This window comes from Chaetodon auriga, chromosome 11, assembly GCF_051107435.1.
Source record: "Chaetodon auriga isolate fChaAug3 chromosome 11, fChaAug3.hap1, whole genome shotgun sequence".
Classification (NCBI taxonomy): Eukaryota; Metazoa; Chordata; class Actinopteri; order Chaetodontiformes; family Chaetodontidae; genus Chaetodon; species Chaetodon auriga.
This window is the reverse complement of record NC_135084.1, coordinates 15982046-15994658: the sequence shown is the minus strand read 5'-3', so window position 1 is coordinate 15994658 and position 12613 is coordinate 15982046. Positions and strand designations below refer to the sequence as shown.

The 12613-nt window shown below is 44.2% G+C and overlaps 1 protein-coding gene across 18 annotated transcripts in view; it reads right to left on the bottom strand.

Moving 5' to 3' along the window:
- The window catches only part of kcnma1a (potassium large conductance calcium-activated channel, subfamily M, alpha member 1a), a 131880-nt gene that overhangs the window by 85149 nt on the left and 34118 nt on the right, over positions 1-12613 (bottom strand). The gene's annotated exons all lie outside the window — the stretch shown is intronic.

Genomic DNA, 12613 nt, shown 5'->3' with positions numbered 1-12613 from the left:
GGTGACTGCCACACAGTTCCATTATGTGCCTTTAATCATTGCATAAATCATCCCTGACATAGTTAATAATATCAAAACTTGATCACACCGCCATTTCTATTACAATGCATGCAGAGCAATTACTTTGTCTGATGCATATTGCAGAATTCAGCAGAACCTTTCATCCTTCTCCAAAAATGTCATACTGCATTTGGCTGCCAGAAGAACAACCAGGCCCTGCCAAATGTGGAATTAAAAACTTCAGCTTCCCTCCCAATAAGGCAAATGGATCAACTACCATCTGAATGATATAAAAAATATAGCTGCACCACATCCTGTTTTCTCTTTCCAGCCACCCTTCTGTATCACCAAGAGATCCCCACCCCCACCCCAACCCCCCCCCACGGGCGCATAGGTTTCATCTCGGAGGAGACGCAGCGCTGACATGATCTTTATCTAATTAAATCAAGGTTTCGTTTAATTTCCTGAAGGTTAATGAGAAGTTTATCATCGGCGTCAGAGCCCACTTTCACTCGCTAACAATCAAGTGGGTCCTGATAAGGTAGAAAGCTCGCTCGCAGCAAGGTGAAAGATGAGACTCGGATCCGCAGAGAAGGAAAAGCTGTGTTAGTATTCCGTGTTTGTCGGCAGGCTACGTGTAAAGTGGAGAGCGGCAGCATCTCAGTGTATCCCTCCTCAGTTTGCTCTCTGCCACATTGGATCAAGCCCTACACACAGCTGTCCAGCTCAGTCAATAAGGTGGGCGGATGCCTGGAACCTGCCATGAATGACCTTAACACGTCTTTAATACCATCACCCATCAGCAGGAGGGATGCAGGTGTCACACCGAAACAATAAAAGCAGTTGCTTTCACCAAACAAGCCCATAGCTGACTGTGAAGGGTTGAAGTCTCAAACAAAGCCGGCATATTTTATATTCAATTTCATTACGACTTACTGATCCCTCAGTATGCGTGTGTAGTTCTGAGATATGGCAGGGGAGACGAACAGAAGGGTAATTTGCTAATGGTTTCTATTCCTTTGCCTTTTGGGGTATATATTGTTAATTCCACTTTAGTCATAGAGTTATTCATTTAGTAGATAATTAATAGCCTTCCTAGCAAAACGATAGCTAATCCAAGTCCAACAGAGACAGCAAGAAAAGGATTTTACTCTCTCGGTTACACAAAGTCCATTTGAAATGATGTTGAACATCAGTGTACTGAACAGCTTTGCATTTTTTTTCTTAATCACATGTACAAAAACAAATAAATTGGCAAACTCAATATTATTGATTTTTTTTTTTTTTTTTTAATATTTTCATAAACACCTCAGCAGAATGGCAATAAAACCTTCAGGTGGTTTCAGTTCAGTTCCACCTCTCACCTTTCCTCTGACGATAGTCTGCTGGTTTGATTGTTTGTGGACTAGCACTGACACCCGTATCAATATTCAATATCCAACACACATGTCGGGGAAAGTTCAGCTGCCTACTGCCCAGAAGGCAGTCGGTTCCCTGCAGATTGTGAATTTTATAGGTTTAATATCAGACGCAAGCCTTTTACAATCCACCTCTCCATTCTCATGCATGATTGAAAGTGCGACATAAAGCTGCTGTATACACTCATATCTCAAATGTTCAAATGGGATCTGGGGTAGAGCCGCTGCAAGTGTCAATTCAGACAGGAGCTATAACTTACTTACTTCACACTTACAAAGCCAAAGAGTTAAAAATAATAATAATAATGATACAAAGTGAGAAAGTATCTTATGTTTTTATTTAGCTTCTGTCATTGTTAATTGGCTCCGTTTCATTTGGCTAATTTTTGATCAGTTGTTTTTGATGGCTGACTGGAGGGCTTTGTTTTGAGCTAAACGTATCGTATAATTGGGAATCTGCTGAAACACCTGATGGTGACAGTCTCAAAAACATCTTTATAATGCGCATAGTTCTGGTTTTACTTGGAAATTCAGATCATCTGTCTCAGAGATATCTGCCACCACCTAAATACAAAACCACTGTATCTATAATCTGGGTGAACTGACCGTTCGAGCTCATTGAAAAAGTGGACACGAAGCACGGAAGCACCCAGGGATGGTGGAGAGAGAGTGATACAAAAACAGAGACAGACAGAGGGCACAAAGCTCATTCCTGTGAATAAGAGATGTGATGTTGCCACGGTGATGTGCCACTTGTGGGAATAACTGTGAATGTGATGTGCCAGAGAGACACAAACAGCTGCAGCAAAGTAATAAAAAGGGACCACAAAACCAAGACAGCCCTCAGAGGCTGTGATGGCCTCGCCTTTAAGCCCCTCAGTCAGAGGGACTTTTATGCTTTCCTTATTTCATCTACGTAACCCCATGATGGAGCTCTCCCCAGCTTCTGCTTTACAGCCAATCTATCATGGAGCTGATTGACTGAATGAATAAAAAATTCATATCTTGCAGAGCAGAAATGATGCATTTCTTAAAGTATGGAGCGGTGTCTGCATTCATGCATGTGATCAGGTTCAAGAGCTACGTGAGCTAATGTGTGACGGATCGAAGCGCGCGACATTCTCGCACTTGGTTGCACCAGTCAAGGTATTTTTCATTCATTCATTAGTGTTGATTTAACCTGAAGGATAATTTCCCCGTACCTTCACTCTGACTGTGCCTGACCCCAACTGTAAGTGCAGCCCTGTGCATATCCCATAATAATCACAATGAATGCACTCACATAGCCGACATACGCATTACTCATGCAAGCGTGTGCTTTTGTGCATGCGGTCAAATCCAGCTGTGTCCTTGCACCCAGGATGTACTGATAAGAAAGTAAGACTTCATAATGTGTCTCCCTGGTGTCAGAGGAGAGAGAGAAGGAACTGAGCAAAGTCGCACCGCTTCTGGTCCTTCTTTGATGCACTGAGGCTTTGAAGTCAATACTGATGCAATTTAGGGCCGGAGGCAGAGAGAGACCTACAAACCATTTAATTAGCACCTTGCCATGGCTCCTAATCTGAGACAGCCTCAGTTACAAAGCCAAAAAATGTCTCCACTTCTCTGATTTACTCTTGAGCAAGGCTAGACTTTGTTAGAATATTTGCCTGGCATATCCTAAAAGAAACGTCTAAACATATTTGACATCCAGAACAGCACAAAGACAATTAAAACAACTTGTGTTTTGAAATTGAAAGCATGCATTTCAACCTCTAAAAGCTGTAATGATCTTTGTCTGGGTCAATCCTAATATGAACTTTCCTCTTGCTTTTATGTCTTCTCATTCCCTTTCCCTCCATATCTCACTTTCACCTGCTCATACAATAATCTTTCTCCCTCCCTCCCTGCCTGCACCTCTTACATCACCTGCGATCGTCCCCAAATGATCTCATGGAAACTGTGAGCAGCGAGCGGCAGGTTGGTGGAGGTGATGTGTTTTGGGGACACTGTGTGGCCGTCCCATCCCAGGAAACAGAATCCCAGTGGGGGTAAACGGATCTGAAACCTGCCTTAGCAGATGGTCCCCACTGTGCTGACTCCTCTGATAAGCAATTAGAAGCGCAAACATGACACGAGTGACAACAGCATATTCAGTACGAACCTGAGACCACATCTACGACCGGGTCTGATGCTGTCACAGGAGTCATAGGACGGTCAAAATAGATTGAAATATGAAGCATATAATACAGCAGTGCCTACACATGGAAAGCTGGCACTCAATCATTCACGTTCTGAGGCTCTGCAGCACAGTAGGGAGGTGTTTCCCATCAATAGAAAACATTATGTGACACTTGCTTTTTGTTGCCTCTTAGGTCAGTTTTAGGAGGAGTGGAACCATATCATCCATCTTCCACCACTGATGTTGCTGCAATAATAACCTGTCCACCCTATAAAGCAGAGGTAGGGATGCAGTCAGCCCCAGCTCCAATGATCCTTTCACTCCCACACCATCTCTCCCTCTGTGTGTGACTCAGATCTGCTGATGTATAGATGGTGAGCCAGACTGAGAAGAGGAGGCAGTTCCTGATTCACAGAGCAATTGACATGCAGCATATAAAGCCTGCATGGAGAAAATGTTGGATGTTAATAATCTGATATTTAATCAGTCTCCTCTGGGAAATTCTCTTCATGCTTAGGGAGTTTGGAGCAGAAACTGAGTTAGAGAGTAACACCTACAGTGTGGAGCTGGGAGGTAGTTGGCTTCCTCCTTAAAGAACCACTGGGTCAGTTACCATCCTTTAGCAGCACATGCTGAGTTATTGTTTGCTTCTACTAAGGAACCTCTAACTGAAATCATAATTCATCTTCCCTTTGTGCAGTCAAAAATCATGTCAAGGAGCAAAAAAAAAAAAAGGTCTCTGTGGGTATGTCAGAAATGCTCCTTCACCATTCACCTATGAATTATATATGAACCAATGAATCAAATTGACTGACAGATGAGCAGGGAAGGACACCGAGACACACTAGAAAAAAAACATGCACCGGGGGCTAGTTTGCAGGCAGGCACAGGCAGCATGTTGTTTGCACATATTGTAGAATAAGGACAGCTGAAAATAAGGTGTAAAACCGAAGTTATCCTTCCTTTTTGCTCCACAATAATGCACTTCTGCATCAGTGGGAAAATAAAAGAAAACACTTGTTTAATCAGCAGTATTGCATCCAAAGGAATTTTCATTCTTTGCTAATCTTGTCCCTAATCCTGTTTTTGGAAAGCTTTGAAGAAATGCGCCTGGCAGCGACAGCAGCGTTAGATGCGGTTGGATCAATGTGATGCTGCAAGTTCTGATCCATTAGGTGTGCGTCATCCCAGAGGCACTGAGTCACTCACCACCCTGAGATCACACTAGACAGCCATGACAAAGATGAGACGGGGAGAGCGCTGTCTTTGGAGGTGACGGCTCCAAATGACAAACACGAGAATGTCTGCATCCTCTGCAACGGCCTGCTTCGGTCCCTCTCTCTCTTTCTGTCTGCACGCAATTTCCTGACCGCCGTTTGCCTATTTGCCTGTCGACTGTTTGCTCTGTGACTGTCTGTCTGTCAATCTGTCCGTCTGTCTCTAGCCCGCAGTCTAATGTGCTTGTGACTCTAAAAGTAATCTCATTTCTGACTACCCTGTCACTCCTCAGCCCGAGGTTTCTGCAGAGCATAAATAATCACATTGTAAAAAGTAAACAGAATGTCATTACTACAGTCACTTGCTGAGACTCAAGGAAGGCAATATTTTAATTATCTAAAAGCATGGGCTACTTGTTTAAAAGCTACGGTGAACTTGTTGTAATTAGCTAAGTGATTTTGGATTTCCTCACGACACACTCCAAGGGCGATGCCACCAGAGTGGTTCCCACAAATGATAGCTGTGTGAAACAAATTAGGAAATAAAACACTTCATATGTTTCAATTATATTGGCATGATTTAATTTGTGAATATTTTTAGAAAAAAAATGCGCTGAGTCTTTGCTCTTGGCCCAGACTAAAGGAAACAATTGTGCATTTACTGTCGCCACAGTGTCTCAGACACATTGCCTGGCTAAGTCACAGGTGACTTTGATCTAATAAGGAGAAGGCCGGGTAGCTGGCTAAGTGAAACATCACTCCTCTGTCTGCTCTGTTGACCTTTTCAGGAGGGAGTTTGAGGGAGGGTGGGGCAGATAAAGGGCACATGAGCTGTGGCGAGAGAAGACGGGTGTAGGTCATTGGCTCTTTAGCAACAGAGGCCCAGGTGGCAAATGGATGGGTTTATAGATAGGAGAGAGAAAGAACAAGCAACGATGAGTCATCCCCCGGCACGGTTTAGAGTTATGATGGGTCTTAAGGGGGGCTGCAGGGAAAATCATTCATGGGGACAAAGTGAAGCCAACCATTTCAGAGTTGTTAAACTCTCCCCAGTGTGCCACACATTTAAAAGCAGTGTAATACTGATCAATTAAAAGGAACAAATGAAGAAAGAAACTATAACTACACTATGGTCTAAATAATGTTTTACATTAGGTGATTCAATCTACTATTTTTAGCCTTGGTGCATATTTAAAATTCAATCCACTGAATCTTTCTTCTCTGGTTTAGCTTACCGTTAAGGAAGTCCAGCCGTAAAGTTGTTTCACACACGCTGCACTCTTCTTCCACTCCTACTCTGAGATGGAATTTTCTTCTGGATAATATAATCCAGTACACCATGCCTGTATTTATATATGCATGATCAGATGTACAGCACTATGTCTGCTTGCTAAGTGAGAAAGCAGTGTGTGAATTTCTACCAGCTGAAACGATACAGCATGATGGCAGGGCTTCCCGTTGCTTTCCTTTCCTGCTATGACACCCTGCTTTCCTTCTCATCCCCTCCACCACCTCCCGCAACACTCCTCCAGCGCTCAGTGCACGACTTATGTTTCTTATGTGGCGGCAGCCCAGAAAAACCAAGCCAACAGGGCTGCCTTCACACAGCTGAACTGTGGCCATGGTATGAGAATACATTCTGAACTGCAACTAAATCCAGTGACATGCAGCACTTAATCAAAGACAGAAACCAATAAAGAAAATAAATAAACAAACATTTATCATGGCGTAAAATCTCAGCTGTATGAATTCTAAAATGTGCGCTTGTGCCTTCTGTCTTAAACACATAAAAGCGATTTTCCACTTTGCATTAATCATTAGAATCAAACTAAAATTAAAACAAAGCAATACTTAAAAATAGAATACATTTCATAACAACACAGGCTGCAAGGCTGTACTGAGGCACAGTAGTGCTTTGAGCTAAGCGTCAGCCTGCACCCATGCTCAAAATGCTGACATTTAGCAGGTATTGTTTTAACATGTTCATTTTAGTTTGGCATGTTAGCATGCTAACATTTGCTAGCTGTTGTGGATTAATGTGTTCCTACATGTTTAGCCATGCGTATGAGAGACAGTGTCTGCACCACACCCATCTCTCTTGCCTTCTGCTCCCTCCATCTCAGTCTCTGCTGCAGTGTTCGTCCCCTCGGTCCCTCGAGCATAAACAGCCATTCATCACCGTTCACAGGATTTAAGTCAATGCCAATTGGATTGCCATCGACTGAACTGATAAATTATGGCAAATGACAAAATGAATAAGCTGCTCAGCTAGCTAAACTCAACAACTGGGAAAAATGGGAAGGAGGCAAGGACGACCGCCCGGAGGTTTCAGAGGGCACCGAGTTTGAGTTAAGACTCTGAGTTAGGAGCAAACTGGCTCAGAAATTGAGTTTCATTATGGAGGAGCACACTGCTGGAGCAAAGTGTCATGTCACTGAAAGCTGAACAGAGACGTGAAAAATTGATACATTTGTCCGTGTCCACCACTATTAATTTACAGAGATATTGGGCTGTGAAGCGTGTGTGACGAGTCCGGGAGAGGTAGTGTCTGTGGCTACTGATTGTTTATTTCTCAAGTCAACATGACAGACACTTTCTTAGGTGGATACTTCTGAAGGACACAATGAGAACTGAGTGTGTTTGTGTCCGTCTGTCCGGGGTTGGGCCGGGTGAAAAGCCAATATTGTTATTTATTGAGTTTCAGTAGAATCACATCATATCAGAAATTTGATCCTTTGGTGTTATTGTTCTACAAAAACAGATATTGACATTTTTTCTTCATGCATGAACATTGCAAATGAAGAGTTTGGTCTCATGTACTGCATTACAGTGGAACATCAATTTGATAATTTACATGATTTTGCAGGCTTTGCCAAATCAGGGTATACAGAATGCTGACATAAAAAACATCATTATCAATACTGTGGCAATGAGTTCAGCTAAGTCTTAATTCAGGGGTGCTTGTGCCTGTGCATGTGTGGGTGGTGTCTGTTGTACACACTATATGAGTAAACATACTGCTCCCCATGGATGGAAAATACATCATTGCAATCATGCAATATGATGGGCAAGATACCTTATCCTACTGAATGCACATTAAGAGACGGATGCTGCCTGTTGCTTTTATGCAAAGGGACAAGGCTATTGTCATGGAGGAACGGGATGCAAGAGGTGGTGCTGTGTTGACAGCTGTATTCATGCTGAGGAGTTTACTGACAGCAATACATTAGTTCCACACACGCTACGGGAAAGCATAATTAGCCAACCCAAACAGACGTACACAGGCATGCATTCACACACTCATGGGTGCACACAAGAACACTCCCACTTGCGCAGGCACACACACCCAGGAGAAACACACCATATTGAGTCAGGAAAACACACATCAGACGCACACACATATGTTCATGGGTAAACTCGGGGATGAAAACAGACTATGGCAGGTTGCTGTAAAAAATGTACTTGTACATAGGGGTAAACACACATTGCACGAATGTGAAAAGTACTGAAAAGTAGAGCACTGTATGACAGCTGTTCTCCGTGCAGGCAGCAAGGCAATCACGGAGGGTGCGAGAGAACACATTCACACTTATTTTCTGCACAACAGGATGTTTCAGGACACATGGAAACACAGTGGAACATACCCACAGCGTGCTTACACACTCTGCACAATCTCACCTTGTTCCCTGCCAAGACACACACACTGTAAGCAACTGTTCTCACACATAAGCTAGAGAATGGAGAAAAAGTGACGGGGGTAAGAGAGGGGTAATCAAAGGTAAAGGTATACGCAGGGAGAGAGCGTGAGAAAGAAAAGTGCTTCCAGTCAGAGGCTGTATTGCAAAATCTGTTTTTTTAAAGAAATGAAGCGTGCTGGATTTGTTACAATTGCATTTAGAATTCATGTGCTGTCAGTCTAGTGCAGAGAGCGAGACAGATGTGTTGCATTTGCAGATGACAGGGGTCAATATGCAGAGTGCCATGCAGTGTGTGGGTGGATGGGTAGGCAGAGGGATGACCATAGGGTTTAGGGAGCGGGCCATGTGAACAGATGGTCCCTGGTTGCCACCCAAGATCCCATTAAGAAAGATGGCAGGGCTGACCTATTTCTGGACCCACCATGCCGTGCAAATCTACTGCACAGAGAGATAGGGCGAATATCTACATTCATAGGTTTTAATCCTCACTGTTTTTGTTGGACGTTATGAGATTACATACGTTGTTATTGTAGCGGTAACGCAGTAATCAATTAGATGAGACGCTGTGGTAATGCAGCACAAGAATTCAGCCTACTCATATTTCCAGCTGTCCGACTAGTCATTTCCTCGGACATTGTGCCCTTGAGTACTTAATGAGGTCTTTCCACAAAGCAACTGGGGTGATACGGTTGTCAAGAGACCGATGAGCCATCCAGTGTCGGACCAGAGGTGCTTTGCCTTTCACCTACGTTCCACATGCAATGCCTTTGTGCGGACAGCTGTCTCGGGGGGCTCAGAGAGACACTTCCTCCTTAAGCTGCAGCTGGCACTTAGTCGCTTAGTTGCATCCTGCTCTGCATAAGTCCCCACAGACTGTCTTTTTCACGTGTCAATCAATTTCCAAACACAAACCATTTAAAAACATTAGGGACTGATTATTGTGAGAACATTGGTGTTTTTATCCTCCTCTGTTTTGTTATGACCGCATTACCAGCAGAGGATCATGTTCGATTATGTTCAAGTTCATTACCCCGCGTGTTTTTCCCTTTGACCCCGAGTTTAGTGTCAACTGAAAACTACACTAGAGGCAGATCATGTGTGAATGGGGCCATAAATATTTGATAAGCTGATACTGTAAAGGTGATGGTTGATACAAAAAGCTAAGGACCCACACAGAGGCACAACACAGGTTCACGCTCGCATCAATCATTTCCCCCGGTATTTCATAAGGCACATAAGGTGACACAGGGTCTAATGGAAATTGGATATATGGCTCTGGGTTTGTGTGAGGGTGGTTGGGAGGGGCTCATGCATGTAGGTTACAGAGGCTATGATCACACAGAGACAGGGGACTTTGACATATGACCACTGTGGGGAAACAACATATTACCTGCACCTTTGTCTCTTGAAGCCACATAAGGCACAAAGATGTACACATAAATTCTCGCGTACACACACGTGTCCATGTGTGCCCCTGCTGCTCTTTCTTCACTGTTATTACATGGTCTGAGGAATGCCATCAGCCTTAATAGCTTTTTGCTCCTGCAGCCTATGGGCTCAATGATGGGACTTAAAACAGGGCCGCTGATGACCAGAATGATTCTCATGCAGCACATGTTTGGTCTTAATGGTCATGCAGTGTGGGTGGATATGTGTTCATTTAATTCCTTTCTCATCAGAGCAAAGTAGTTTGGCAAAGTCACATTAGGCACCGATAACAAAACAGGCCTTGTTCTTCGCGCGCCGGTAATTCAGCCCAGCATGGGAAAACAATATGGGGGGGGGGGGACTCCTGGGCCAAGCTGCTGCCACAGGTGGATTTAGATTTGTCTGGTAATTCAATAAGCCTGAGGGTATACTTGATCTTTCACTAGCAGTGAAGTCATCAAGGCAAACAAATGAGCGGGGATGGAGGGCTGCCTTCCAGAGGCTATCTGTCTCAATCTGCTTTGGCTTTGGCTCTTCTACCTGGATAGAATGGAGCCTGCATCAAGCTTTAATCCCACCTGTGTGTGTGTGTGTGTGTGTGTGTGTGTGTGTGTGTGTGTGTGTGTGTGTTATTTCTGCACTGCTCTGCCCAGGCAGACACCCCCTTAATGTCAAATGACTGAGCGCCACTACACGGCAGTTGCTATGGTTACCAGCCAGGTTCTGTGTACACGGATACTCACCGCAATTTTGATCTGCAGTGAAGAACTGATGGGAGAGTGAGAGTCCCACAAAATCACCCACCCACACACACATACATACATACACATACGCACGCACGCACACACATACTTAGATGCACAAGCTATCATGCATGCACTGCATGTGTGCAAAAAATGCTAGCATACATGCATCCACAAACGTACACATTCCACCCACATGAGGAGATACTCATTCACCTACATGGAGCGCTCATCAGTACATATTGTGCTGCATATCATTAGACTGAGCACGTAAGCAAACACAGCCCACTGGGCAGAATTATCAGCCCCACCAGAAGTAGCACAAATCACAGTAGGTGATACACCGGGATATCTCTATTGCTAGAAACCCCTTTAAAGCAACCAGTGCCTTATTTCTCACCATCTCTCACAACCAAGCTCCGGCTCACTCTCGGTCTGCCTGTCTGTCTCTCTGTTGGGGTGTCTGTCTCTCTGTTTACTTGCTCTCTCTTTCTCTTACACACATATGCATATACATACATAAAGGGCAGATTGGAAGCACTCAGTCAGAGCAGAAGATGAAAGTGAGAGGGAGCTGTGTCCATGCCAGCAGAGCTGTGTGAGTGGGGAAGTGATGAAAGAGAGGCTCATTTAGAAAATTGACAGCTCTCTTCAGGATTTTTCATCGTCTTCACCAAAGGCCTGAATCCTTCTCAACTCCCAGCTATTCTCACCAGGCGTGAAAAAACTGTCACATTCCAGCAAACATTAACAATGACAGTATTTTAGTTTGGATCCATCTCGCTCCTGACTCCCCCCGCTGCCTCATTCAGCCCACAAATGCAAAGTGGATGTCAGTGCAAGACAGACTTAACCGGTGTTATTACTCTGATGCAAGTTAGGATGTAAAAGGAAAGCTGGATGAGACAGAGCTAAGAATAGCTAAAAACAAAGAATGTTGTCAAAACCCTATCTATAAAGGAGACGGATGCACGTAGGCAATGCGTAAATAGACATGCACGGCAAGCATACATCTTCTGGAACTAACCACACACTACATTTCTGAGCTGCAACAGAACATTTTCAAGGTAAAAAGCTGGTGTTGAAGGGCAGCTAATGGAGACACCCTCAATATCTTGACTCTGTGAGAACATCACAAAACTGATAAAGACACAGGAAAACAGTGGTCAGGGCACATTGTATAGCATGGAAATAACAGGGTTGACCCGAATGGGCCCCAGTTCTAATCAGACACCATGAAGCCTTTTGATAATCAAGGCACCTAATAGAATGAGGCTCGAGCTACAGGCTAGAGCTCATAGCTAACTGTCTGCCGCTCACTGGAACTAAGTGGCAGACATCTTGCTAAGCTGAGAGGAGAAGCAAGTGAGAAACACTGCTGATGAAAAGGCCGTTTTTAATGTTAATAATGAAGCAGCACAGGACAGAGGAGGCACTACTGCAGATACACCAGGATTTGGCAAAGAGTTGTTGAGTGCAGGAGAGATTCCGGGGGCAGAGTGAGGGATGAAGCTAAAGAAAGGAGGGGAGAGGGACTGTAATCCATGGCAAGAAAAAAGCCACAGTGACAGCCTCTTACCTACTGCACAAACACCACATATGCTACCTCTGGTACTTGACAAATAAATCTCCCCCTCACACACACACAAGCATGTGCATGCACACCAACACACACAGAAACACACACACTCATCGGTTCAGCTGGCAGAGGCACAGGAGAGTTAGTTACAGCGTGCCACACATAGGCCATTGCTGTAGAAAGAAAGCTGGACAGTGCCAGCCAAATAGCTGACTGAGGTTCAGCGAGGACTGAGTATCTGCTAGCATGTGTGGGGATCAAACTAATTGCCTTACAGTATGTCTCCAGTGGGACCTGTATAAAACAGGTGAGTGAATGTGTACATGGCAGTGGATTATACAGTGGATTAATCTGGAAGCCAACTTGGGT